General features: G+C 36.7%; 1 pseudogene; it reads left to right on the forward strand.

The window, feature by feature from the left end:
• The first annotated feature begins 2,000 nt into the window (after nt 1–2,000).
• Nucleotides 2,001–4,717, forward strand: LOC149091802 (uncharacterized; annotated as a pseudogene).
• The last annotated feature ends 8,902 nt before the right edge of the window (nt 4,718–13,619 follow it).

The raw sequence follows: 13,619 nt of genomic DNA on the forward strand, positions 1-13,619 counted from the left end.
ATTTATGTGTATTATACAAAGACATCTGCAAAACATGTGCAAGGGTGCATGTTTAAAATAATGCGACAAAGAGATACCCTATACAAACACAAAATTGTCAAATATGTTCTGTTTGGCTTACGTAAATGATCAAAATTGTAAAGGAATTTATTTGTATATAAATAATAAGTGAGAATATATATTTCATATTTGTAGTTTGAAGATTTCTTTTCGTTTATATTTTAATATATTCTATATCATTTTTCTAGCCTCTCACAAACATATGCACCAAACGAATATACCCCCCTCTTACACCCATTTGGCTGTTTAACAGGGTATCACAAATGCAACACTTGTTACAGTTCTTTTTGCAGTAGTTTATCTTTACATGTTTTATGCTTGACAGCTTTTATTCAGCAGAAGACAGCATTTGCCAGGGCTGCACAAAATATGAATCGAAGGATTGTCGAATTTTGTAGGGAAGATATATATGTTAAATGAAATTTATGTTGACATGCATAATAAAAATTAATTCAAGTAAATTTACATTTACTGTGAGCAAAGCAATGAAATTAACAAGCTAATAATGATCCATTATTGTATACACCGTTACATATAAGAAATCTATGAATCTATATAAATCCATTCCAGAGATACATAACAATTACTTATGATCATTATGAGGATTCTAAGTATTCGAATACTTTCTGTCCAAACAGTCTATGCTAAACTCATTATAGAAGCGAAGAAAGATATCGTTCATTTAAAAATCTGATATAACTAGGGCATTCCTCTTAGTCATTATTTTTCTATTTATCTCTTGAGATTGATTGATTCTATTAGAAAATACTTCATTTTCAATTAGTCCATTGACCCTGGCAGAAAAGTCAAATGTTTCTTCAGTACGTTCACATTTCACATTTGATGTTCCCACTCTGATTCTGGGTTATCAATCGCCATTCGTATCCCTTACAGCCGACACAATGCCATTTGGAGTGAATGTCTTGGTCTCTGGTTTGGTTATTGCTCACACAAGTAAATATAATTCCATTGCGTTGCTTTCAGGCGCATCGTAAAACACTTTCGAGTTTGGTTCATTGATCTATGCAGCTGTCGTTGTTGTCGTTGTTGTTGTTGCAGTTGCTATTGCTCTTGCTGCAGCTATAAAAGAGGCGCCAAAAGTTTGCCCTGACATCATATTGCGTTTTGCCTTTGCGTTTGCCTTTGCCTTTTTGCCATTATAAACTGATTTATTGGTTCATTTCCAGCGCCTGACTCCGAGGAGTAAGTGCAACAGTCGAAGTGCTAAAGTGAATCCGCCAGGTCCATGGGGTTAAAGTAGTTCGCATTACAGTGCAGCCCACAGTTCAGCCCACGCTTGGTCAGTTGCAAACGAAGGAGAAGAGGAAGAAGATGCTAGATGCTTTAAATTGGATTTCCCATCACGATGACGATGATGATGGGACTGAAGATGATGATGATGATGCATGCGACAAGTGACTTCAATTTGCTTGCCGCATTGCATACTTTGGGCATAAGCCAGGCTAAAACACTCACAGCGGCAGAAACTTTAAGCCGATATGAAATCTTTCAATAATTAATATTGTACTCACACAGACACACACACGCACGCACACACACACATACGCACGCAGTATAGCAGCTCATACATAAGCTCGGCAGAGCTCGACAGAGGCAGCTGGTAAACTTTTCCAGGTACACACACACTCACGCACACACACACACACGCACACACACACACTGAGTACGTGTTCATTTCCGGCTATAGCATTTACCGTGCATATCCTGCTAGCAGCAACAGCAACAACAACAACAACGACTTTGGCAACCTAGGCAGCATCCTTGCCCGTCTTTTGCCAGTAACTCGCGTAAGCATACCCATTATATTTCGCTAAACGGGTGTATATGAACAGGATAAAGTTTAGAGACAGGAGAAGATAGCTGTGCTTACAGAAATAGAAATTCATTTGACTCTCATATGTGCATTAAGTATACGCAGCATGGGTAGCTATAAATTAAAAACTATATATAGATATATATACATAGATATTTAGAAAGATATATCTAGTGGACTAACAGCGAAAAAAAAAAATGTTGTTTTATAGATTTGTAGCGGATAGCATTAATATTGAATATTATTATTTAAAATTCAAGTATTTAATATAAAAAGTATATTAATAAACTATCATAAATGTTGTCTTTAAAATTAAAAGTCAAATAAATAAATTAAAACAAATAAATAAAATAAGAAATTATGTCTTTAAAAATTCAATAAATAAAAGAAAAGATTATGTCTTAAAAATATTTATATTCGAGACATTGCAATGCATTGCTAAGATTTTTTTAGCTTTAACATTATGTTTTATTTTGAGCAAAACGTTATAAATATAATGGCCCGATGTATACATCTACATGATTTTTGATATGACCTATTAAAGTAGGATTCGATATTATCTGCTACAGCTTAAAAGTTGCTCGCTATGATTATTATTATGAATTAGTCATATTCTCAGAGTCCAAAATGATCCACTCTAAACGAATATACTCCAGTTCACCTTATGCCAACACCAATATTTATTTACAGGGTATAAGACAGTCGCGCACGTTATTGATTACACACTTGTGTTTGTTGTAACTGTTTACGTTGTTGCTCCTGCTGCTGATACTGTTGCCGGCGCCTAAGCTGTGTGCCGCTGCTGCTGCTGCCGTCGACGTCGTCGTCGATACAACAAGCTTTCAGATTTAATTTTAATTAGGTGCTATTGAATTTATACATTTTTCAGCTGCTGTCGCTCGACGACGCAGCTCGTAAAACTTTTACGCCATTGAAGGTTGTGGGGCCAAGAGAAAGGGATAAGGGGCGGGGCGCATTGGCGCAGCCAGTGTCTGCTGCCTGTTGCCTGTTGTCTGACACTAATAACAATAATCGCAAATTGTATTTTCATGAATTTTCAACTCGTAATTACTAATATTTCCATACATACATACCCCCATTTATGTATATATATATATAGATTTGTATTCGATGGGGCATAATTAAAATTTTGCTGTGTCCGGCGAGAGTTGCGGCATTTAGGAATGGGCGGGCACACAACAATGAATAACAATGTACATTAATTTTGTTTATTAATTGTATATTTGCGCCGGCTGCATATTCAAATTTCGCCCTAATCAATAGTAGGCTCACTTGAAACAGATTATTTGCATAATATTGATTTCAATGGAAGCCAAATTCCCGAAAAAAAAATATATCAATTTGCCAGCGAATACAGTTAGAGCTGATCTGCTGTCATATGACAAATGTGGAGTAGTAGTACTTCTCTTGAGTGGAATTTGGTTTTAGAACATTTTGACATTTTATTTTAAGCTTTTGTGTGGCCGAATAAATTGCCAAATATCAAATTCTCTGGTATCAAATATAGTAGGGGAGATTTGGTAGAATATGTGTATTTATTTTATACAATATGTATATAATATGCCCATGTCTATAGAAATATAAATAAAAATATATTTATAATACTATATTTGCTAGCAGATTGGAGCAAACTTCTCCTCTTTAATCGTTCATTTGGATAGCTCAAATCGCATTTCAAGATTTCATTACAACTTGAAATTAAACTTGTATATATGCAAAATGCAAAAAATCACAGCCTCTTTGTATTTCTATAAAATAGAAAATCCAATATGAAAATATTGTATACTTGCTCAGCTAGGTTTATTTTCATGCAAAACACATTCAAATTGCAATATACACAAATTTTAATATTTTGTTTGCTTTTACTAATATTGCTGATAATTTTAACAAAATATACAAATACAAATACCAGCCCTTAACTATAAGTAAAGCAAAGTTAAGAAATTCAAATGAACTTTAAGTTTCAAATCAAATACTACTTTTTTTCCCCTCTACGTAAAATAAGTTTATGTAATTTATTTAAATACCTGGAAATACTCAATTAATTAAAAGCTGAGCAAACCATGTTTGTGGCTGCTGAGCCTGTGTTTACGGCTGAGCGGGACGATAGTCGGCCAGAAGGAGGTAGATGGGGATGAGGCTTTGCATATGATTGGCAGAGGGAATTCGCAAAGATACAGCACTCGAACTATTGGACTCTAATGAACTATGTGCCAGCTAACCATGGCTTCATACGCTGCTCGACGAGTGTCACCCATAACACGCACGGAGACTATCGGCATTTGAGTAATGTGGTCGCTGGTGGAGCCAATTAGCTTGGCACTCGACGCACCTGGCAGCGACTTCAAGGAGACCGTGCATAGCATCATGTGGCTGCGGCAGAGTGCGCCGGTTAGCTTTCTCTATCTACTTCGATGCGGAGCATATGCCCGATAAGGTCTACGCCCAAAAGTCATTAGGCAGCATGAAAGTGAAATGCACGAGAGTAGCGCCATTTGACAAGGTGCCGCAAAGTGCGCTCTATCGAAGCCAACATGAACTCGATTATGCCATCAATGTGGGACGCAATATTGCGAAGCAGACATCGCTCACACCCACCACGTATTTGCCTCCGATATCGAACTGCATTCCACAGCTGGCCTGGAGATGCTGACAGCCAATATGCATTTGGTCAACACCATCGAATGCATTGTCTATCCACTCAACATCTTCGAGGTGCACGCGAATGCCCAGATGACGTTCACAAAAATTGTATTGAAGAGGCAACTGGCCACGGGTGAGGCGATTGCCAAAGGTTCGTAATCGCTTCTTAGTCGAATATGTGCAGTATATAGATATCAAGAGAGTTGCACTTAATGCAGAGTATGTTGTGAAATATTAGACTTTATTGCAGTGATAAAAAAAAAAACAATATATAAATCAAATTTTAAGTATCAGAATTAACATTTGATATGTAATTAAATTTTAAAAATATTTATTTGTATGAAATTCAAGAAAATATACACATAACCTTCCCTGTTATTCTTAAAATGATATGAACGTATTCATATATGTATATTATTACTATCGCTCCCCAATGTATTTAATGTTAATTTATTATCAATTTATTTATTGTGAATTAATGTTTTAATATCATTTTCAAATATACGTAGTTTTGTTTTAAAATTTTTTTTATTGACCCAAATAATTTATAAGAATCTTTTCTTCAACTTGTTAATATGCAGCCTTCCCTTCGATTTTCAGATATGTATTTAGTTCAAGCGCGCATTCATCACAGTACTATTAAATTGATTAATATGCTTAAATATATATAATAATATACAAATATATATTAGTTTGGCTAAAACTTTATTCAAAAGTACGCATTGGTCTGGGATTCGAAATTTATCACTAAATGTTCTGTTCCCCCGTTTTCCACCGATTTCCTTTTCCCTCAACTGCAGACTGTTCTTTTTTTATGCACTTTACGAACAACAATTACGACCGCATCAAATATTGTAAAATATGAACTGCAAACCTAAATAAATATTTATTGTTTGCTGTTTAATATTTAGCGCTGGGCGTCATCAGCAGCGCCAGGAGCAGCAGGAGCAGCAGGAGCAGCCGCAGCAGCCACGCGCCCCACCAAAAAAAATATACAAAGCTCAATTGTTTGCCATGGTGGAGAGTTGTTTGGCATAATTGAATATCAATTCATTTGAAATGCGCGCCACAGGCAAGGTGGGAGGGAATAGCGTTTAGGAGTTGGAGAAGCCTTAAATTATGTATACGCACATATATGCTCATGGGCGAGAAAGAGCCAGCAAGAGTGGAACAGAGATTGTGGAATATTTATAACATAAATTATTAGCATGCAAAATGCAATTGATGCCCTCTAGTGATTAATTAAAATGTTTCACAGCACATATAAATTTATATTGTTTATGGCGATGTATATACACAAGTATATGTATGTAGACGAGCGTATATAGTGTACATGGGGCCAATAATTTGGCTAGACCAAAACTCGTACCAGACCAGCTCTGAGCCCCGCACAATGACACGCAACTTGGCAAAACAAAGTGAGACGAAAAGTTTTGCAAGAGACAAATGACCCTTAAAGTTAAAACTAACAGTGACTAAATGGATACAAGAGCAGCAAAAAAGAATTCTGTGCACTCATCCTGCGAAAAAAGAGCCGAAGGAGCGACAGCAACATGAAATCCTTTAATTGCTGGCGTAGCCAGTAGCCAAGCCAAGTGAAGCTTCCATTTGTCTTTCAGTCAACTGCTGACGTAACTGGCACTCGCACAGCGCCAGGACGAGCATGGACGAACGAGGCATGAGGAATGTACCTACCAGCCGCCCTCGCCGGCCCGCCTTACCCTTTTGAGGTTCAGAGGCTGGCCGCGTGAAATTGCAAAAGTGTTTCACCTGAATGCATGTGGCAAGGCTCCAGCTGCTGCTCCACCCATGGCACATCTGGGTCTCCCAAGCAACTAAACAATAATACAATGGAATACATAAACAAACAGACATCAGTTGAGCTTCCTGTTGCCCCTTTTTCCTCTTCTCCCCTGCGTTTTTTTCTCTCTCCCTCTCTCTGTCTCTCTCTGTCACTCCCTCTCTGCATGCACAATCCAATCACACGAATGAAAACAAGGCTCAGCTAAGCGCTTTAAGGCAATGGCTGTTCCGAGTCTGAAGCGAAACATAAATAATGCCACAAAGGATTTCATATGAAAGCTCAAGGGAAACTACAAAATGAGCGCCAAGTGTAAATAATGCAAACAATTTCTAGATATTTAATCGATATTATATATTATTTATTAGTTGTATATCTAATATAGGTAAGGCTGCTTGAATAAATAGGGTAAGTATTTGGAAATATCTGTAATCAGGTGAATATATAATATACGATGTTCTGCTAAATACTATTTATATTCATTTATTCTCAATCCATTTTGCAGAAAATTTTCTAGAAATTAATTAAACAAAAATATGCTTTAACTTACTAATTTAATATTTTAGTCAAACATCATCGACAAAGTTCAGTCGAAACAAACCACGGAAAAATTGTATATATATATATATATATATATATTTATTTTACTTACAATCAAGTCGAGTCTGTCAATTCAGCCAAGTGTAACTGCAGCCAACATTAAAACTATCGTTAACGAAATCAAGTTTTCAACTAAAAGTCAACTCGAAACAATTTATTGGCAAAAGGTGAACGAGGGTATTGCTGCTTCGACTGTGTCAAGTTCAATTCAAGTTTCTTGCTGCAATTTTCCTTCAGCATCTCCCATTTTTTTTTTGTTAATGCAAAACTTGAACTCAACGGCAACAATGTGCAAAAAACTGAGAGAGAGAGAGAGAGAGAGAGTGAGAGACAATGAGAACAAAGGGATGGAATCTAAGTGCAAAAGAAAAGTAAACAATAATAGGAAAAACTTCAGACACAGGTCCATAGAAGCCGTCAAAGTGAGCGATTGTTGGAACGTGTCACGGCATCAATAGTGGACCGTAGAGAGGATCAACTCCCCGAATGCAACAAAATGAACAAGGCACAACTCGCATAGAGGGAATCAGAGTGTGCAAAGACAATACAAAAGAAGGGATTGCAATACGTTGAGGCTGGAGCAAGCTAAATGGCAATTGCATTGTGTGTGAGGATTGCCAGGAAGTATAATTTCGAATTGATGCCAAGCAAACTGTGGTCAGCTCTAAAAGCGTTCCATCAATTTTCAATTTGCCTATGCAAAGAACGGACAGCACACACACACACACACACACACACCTGTCCAATCAAAGGTGTCTTTTGAAAGAGAGTGTCGCGTCTTTTGCCGTAAAAGCTATGCAAACAACTCGCAATAAAGGATGTCTTTATGCTGAGTACCATCATAGTTGGGGCATCTTCTTGGCATCTTAAGAAATTCTAATTTTGATGTCAAACAGCGATTAAAAGAAACGAGATTACCTGCTGCATATTGCATGAGTGCATTTTCTTCTGTTTGCACAGAGTTGCTGGCATGCATTCCACGTCTCCGTCTCCCTCTGTGTGTGTGTGTGTGTGTGTGTGTGTGTGTGCTCTGGCTCATTTGCACTTTGACGCTTCATTGCCGGCAAAAAGTGCCGAGTCAGGCAGGTGCAACTGATGGCAATGATGACGTTAACGAGTCCAATAACTGCTTAGCTCCATTTTGAGTCCCATCGATGCAAATGCGAGTCGACTGACATGGCCGCACAAAACTGACAAACAGATTGACTGACTGACTAACTGACTGGCTGACTGTTCCGATGCTTAGCACTCAGCACGTAGGCGTAGTGGCAGCGGCTTTGTGGACAACCGCAATATAGAAAAGCCGCACACGCAAAAATCTGTTAAATTTTCAGCACGCCAATATAGCTAGCCAGATAGCCAGAGATAGATATAGCCATACCCATAGCCAGAGCCATAGCCATGGCTAAAGCTAAAGCCATAGCCGCCACAGCAATAGGCGCTTAAAAAAGCTAATGGAACGTATGGCAATGACTGTCAAAGCAACCGAAAACCCACTGCCCAATTCCGCACACATACACACGCGTACACACACAAATACAAACAGAAACTCAACACACAAACAAGCGAAAGCAGTTGCCAATTCGCCATTTGATTGACTGCCAAATACTCTGCTTAAAGAGTTGAGACCAAAACTGAAATTTTGACTGGAATTAAAAAAAAAAGGCTAAAGTTGTTAACGATAGAAATGCATTTGAAATTGACTTAAATTACTTAACATGCAGAGAATAATGCAAAGATGCCTAAAAAAGTAGCTAAAAATAGGTTAAATAGAAAATGGCTAAGTCTAGCCAAAAAGAAACAATATTTAGAAGACTTAAGTAAATGCAATATATGCCTAGAAATCTAACTTTGTTGTGTAGTGTAATTAAAGCTAATCTCACATTGCAATATAAACTGGTCTATAAATAAAAATTCGTTTATATATATGTAAATTCTTCAAATCTGAAAAAACTTCATTATAATATGAGAAAAAGCTAAAAGTTTCATCTATTTAATACTCTACACCAAAGTTAAATGACACCAATATTATATCAACTCGCCAATATATGCCTCTTTAGCAATCGAAAAACAGTGTATTGCCCGCACACACGCCCCTCCCTAGAAACCAAACCGCCCACTCATGCACTCTCCACGTACAATTTCCGGTTGAACACATTTTGTGGTCGGGCGCAAATGCATTTATATTTGAGCAGCAACAACAGCAGCAACTGCAACAACAACAACAACAGCAACAACAACAATAGCAACAACACACAAACAGGCAGAAAGCTTAAGCCATTTCATTTTTGGTTCGCTGGCGCTTGGAGCATTTGCCATTTTGGACTGTTGGCATTGCCTGTTCTACAATTTTTATGACCACATAGGAGGAGGAGACGACGAGGGGCAGGCGAACAGGCGAGCAGTCACTGAGCGCTCATATTTCTTAGAGCTCATATAAACACTTGCAAAAACTAATAGAAAGCAAGCAGAGGCTATATAAACATGGCCAAGAACAAAAGTTATCAGTAGAAGAAACGAAACGAAACGAAACTTTAGTACACTGGCCAGCAAATTGTTGCCCGATAATAAATAAGAGAATATGTGTAGAGTGTGGCAACAGTGAGAGTTGCACAAATGCATTATTTATTTATATAGATTTATGGGAGCTCGCTTTAAGAACCGACTTCGAAAACTATATATCAAATATGCAACATGCCTATATGAGTTTGGACAGTTATTATTTGATTAAAGTGAAAAATTAAAGTGCAATTAATTTACTAATTTGTTTTTTCTTTAGTATCTTTGGAATAAATAAATAATTATGTATTGTCATTTTTTTATGTACAAAATTGCTTTGTATAGATTATTTTATTTTGCATAAAATGTGAAAAATAAAAAAAGATAACTTGAATTTGAATGCAAACAATATTTTTTTTTCTTTTTAAACAATATTATATACGATAAAAATTGTCGATATAAATAATATAGTTTTTAAGTAACAGCGTAAATATTGCTTAATAATTTTACTCAGGTTATTTTTTACTATTGTCTCATTGTTCATTTGCAGAATTAAAAAAATAAATAAAATAAAAAAAAAATACTAAACGAGTACCACATTGTCATAGTTTCAGGGGTTGAAGGTTTTTAAGTAAAGCTATGTAAGTAAATAGTTCACCCATTTCTTACACTAAGCTATAATTATAATAATAATAGTAGTTATTTGTATTCCAAGTTCCTGTTAAAAAATGCAGCAAATTGTTTAATAAGCTATAATTACCGTAGCACAATATGTGTTAATATTTACTTATATGTTTAAATATTTTTAAAATTTTATAATGAAAGGCTTGAAGCTCATTTATTATACATGCAGCCCATTAGTATATAGTTAGTAGAAAAAGGCAACTTTCATTCAAAGCGGATGACGAATGTTCAATGTGATAAGCCAAAGTCTATATATACAAACGTAAATATTAAACACTATAGTTATTTATAGAATGCACAGATAATACAAATATAAAACACAATTCAAGTGAAAAGTTTATGTATCTATACTTTTGAGCACTATTAATAATTCTACATGAAAGCCTCGAGCGACAAGAAAGCTTTTAAAAATATAGCATACTTCTGGGAGCAACAAAATGTTTATCATACAGCAAGTTTTTGAGCAACTTGTCTATAAATAAACATAAATAAGACTGCATAAAATAGTTGAAGTTGAGTTAAAATGACTCTCTCTCTATCTATCTCTCTCTTTCTCTCTCTCTCTCTCTCTCTCTATACATATGTGAAGCTTACTTTACACATTAAATCTTTTAAGTGATACAGAGAGACTCGGAGAGGGAAAGTCAAATGTAAGCACTCGCATTTGCCAGCTCCATTTGTAATTTATGAAACGCAGCCATAAACAAATCGAAAGCGAGTGGCCGCAATGGCCGTATGAATTTCGATTTAAGCCTCTGGCCGGAGACGCTGGCCCAGACGGACGGACGCCAGAGTCACTAAGTTAGCCTTGGAATGGGGCAGAGAGGCAATGACGATGGACCCGGCGGCTGCTATGCATTGGCAATGAAATTGTTGGCCCGAACACGCATTGCGCCGTGTGCAGCTGTGTCGGTGTGCGTGTGTGAGCTTATCTGCGTGTGTGTGTGTGTGGGAGAGCTGCACATACATAAATAGCATGCGACAGGCTGGCTTCCAATGGGCACTAGGCTAATTTACTTCCCATATGAACCAAACAAAACCGAATGTCTACACACACACATGTACATGCACTTAGACACGCACTCATACACTCTCACACACACCTACACACTTACATAACGAGCAGGAGTGATTTTCTGTGTCATTTGGTTGTAATCGTGTCTGTTGTTTGTTACATATTACTATGTGAGATTGTGCCAAATGGGCCATGTGTTAGTGTGCATGTGTGTGTGTGCGTGTGTGCAGTTTGACTTGTCTTAATGGTCATGTTAAACAAATGTTTATCAAGCCATGCAGCTGCTGTTGCTTCAACTGCAACTGCAACTGCAACTGCAACGACTACGCCCAGCACATTAGTCATTTTGCTCAAGTTGTTGTTGTTGTTGTTGTTGTTGTTGTAATACAGGATTAGCATTGAAGCATCCCACATGCAGCAATGGCTTTACCAACCAAATGAGTAATGCATTATGAAATATGCATAAGCAAACTACATGCGAAAATAGCTAAGGTTAAGGTTAAGCGGCTTGTCAAATGTTAAGAGGCCAAACCAGCCCTCGCCACCCTTCTGCCCCGCCCCTGCAGCCAATCTTAGAGCCGGCACAAACTCCAGCCGAGCAGCAACAAAATTGAAAGCTACAGCTGAAATATTAAACAATTTTCTAATATGTATACACAAAGATAACAGCATGAGACATATTGGCTTGCCAATACACACACACACACACACGGACACTTACACATGTATGGGGATACAGATACATATGCTAATCAGTTACGACACATTTAATTTGCAAATTAGCCAATTGGGCCGATTGGAGTTTCCTACATAATTATTCCTACTACATATATTATCAGGCAAATACCAAATTTCTCATTTCAAAATTTTGTATATATTTACTTTAACTGTGTTCACATATATCGATTCGTTCACTAAGCAATTTCCTTGCATAACAACGGGCTATCATTATTTTAGGTCTCTGTATAGCAATCGAGCTCGCATTACTCTAATTCATTGAAAATGCTATCGAAATTCAATTATTAAATAATATATCTTTAGAGCTCATCTCAGATCTTTTCATATAGAATCAAATTTATTCTTATTATAAATTAAACTCCTAGGACGGTTTTTTAGATGTTCGATAAAGGAGGTATAGAATGGTAGGAATTGTAGATCTAAAGGAGTTTCAATGACCATTCTTCTTTTAATTTTATAAAATTATAACTCCTACATCTTCAAAGCTAAAGTCCTTTTTACAGACGTGCATGTTTATACAATTTAAATTTAATTATTTAATTACTGCATTTATACATATGTAAGTACACATATATATAATGTATACATACATATTTACATGTAAATTCTCCATTGCACAGCCAGACCTTGCTATTAATGGCTTGAAGGAAACATAGACTTACACACACTTACACACACTCCCTCACATACTCACCATCATCACCATCGTCATCATCATGAATTTATAACACTTTGTAGCACCTGACATGCACCTGCAACGTTTTAATTTACATATTACATTGTGTTTACATTTTACAACACTTGCACTTAACCGGGAGCACTAATAAATAACAGCTATTTAATTGTTTCCAACAATCAGAGAGAACGAAACAAAACGCACGAAATAATAAAAAACTAACGTGAATAAAAACGCACGCATGCGGAAACAGCGTTGCCAGACAGTTGACAGAAACTACCGATCTACTCAGCAAGTGTGGTGACTAGGGTCTGTCGAACCAGTGTTGGCAGGTTAGCCTATTTCAGGCAAGATTCTGGCCTAAGTGGAAATGAAAATGAGTATGGGATGAAATAGCCTGAAATTGAGGCAGACTATGGCTGTGCCTATGAGAACTATAGAACAGTAAAAGCTACTATCAATGTAATAATTATAAATTATCATGTAATAATTATAAATATTAATGTACATTAGCTGTTTAGTATATCAAGGTAATTCGACAATCCGATTTAACTTTACGTTTTTCTTTGCCTTTATATCTGTTTGTGTGTTTATCTGTCTCTTTCTGTTTATCCCACTGTCCATCTGTCTCTCCGTCTGTCTGCCTAAGAAGCAAGTTACGAAAAAGAACTACAGAAGATCATTTAAGTTGCCTATATACATACATAAATGGATTAGTATTCATTTGGCATTTATTGAGAAAACGAAGCTAGAGAGTGTGTCCCCATTGGACTGCAGAGACTTGACGTCATCTCAACATTTGAGAGCACCTAAATGATTGAGTGAAAGTCGCCCTATATAAGGGACAGCAGCTGCAGCATTTCATCAGTCGGCCAAGCCCGTTTGAGTTCGAAGGTCGTGCAGTGCAGTAAAGCGAAGTTTGTGTAATCCTTTAGTGATCGTTCAACTAAGAAGAAGAATTAGAGATAGATACTTATAAGAAATACTTTTAGGAAATACTTATAGGGAATACTTATAGGGAATACTTGTAGGAAAAACTTATAGGAAA

Source organism: Drosophila navojoa, chromosome 3, assembly GCF_054131105.1.
Source record: "Drosophila navojoa isolate 15081-1374.11 chromosome 3, UAZ_NAV_1.0, whole genome shotgun sequence".
Taxonomy (NCBI): Eukaryota; Metazoa; Arthropoda; class Insecta; order Diptera; family Drosophilidae; genus Drosophila; species Drosophila navojoa.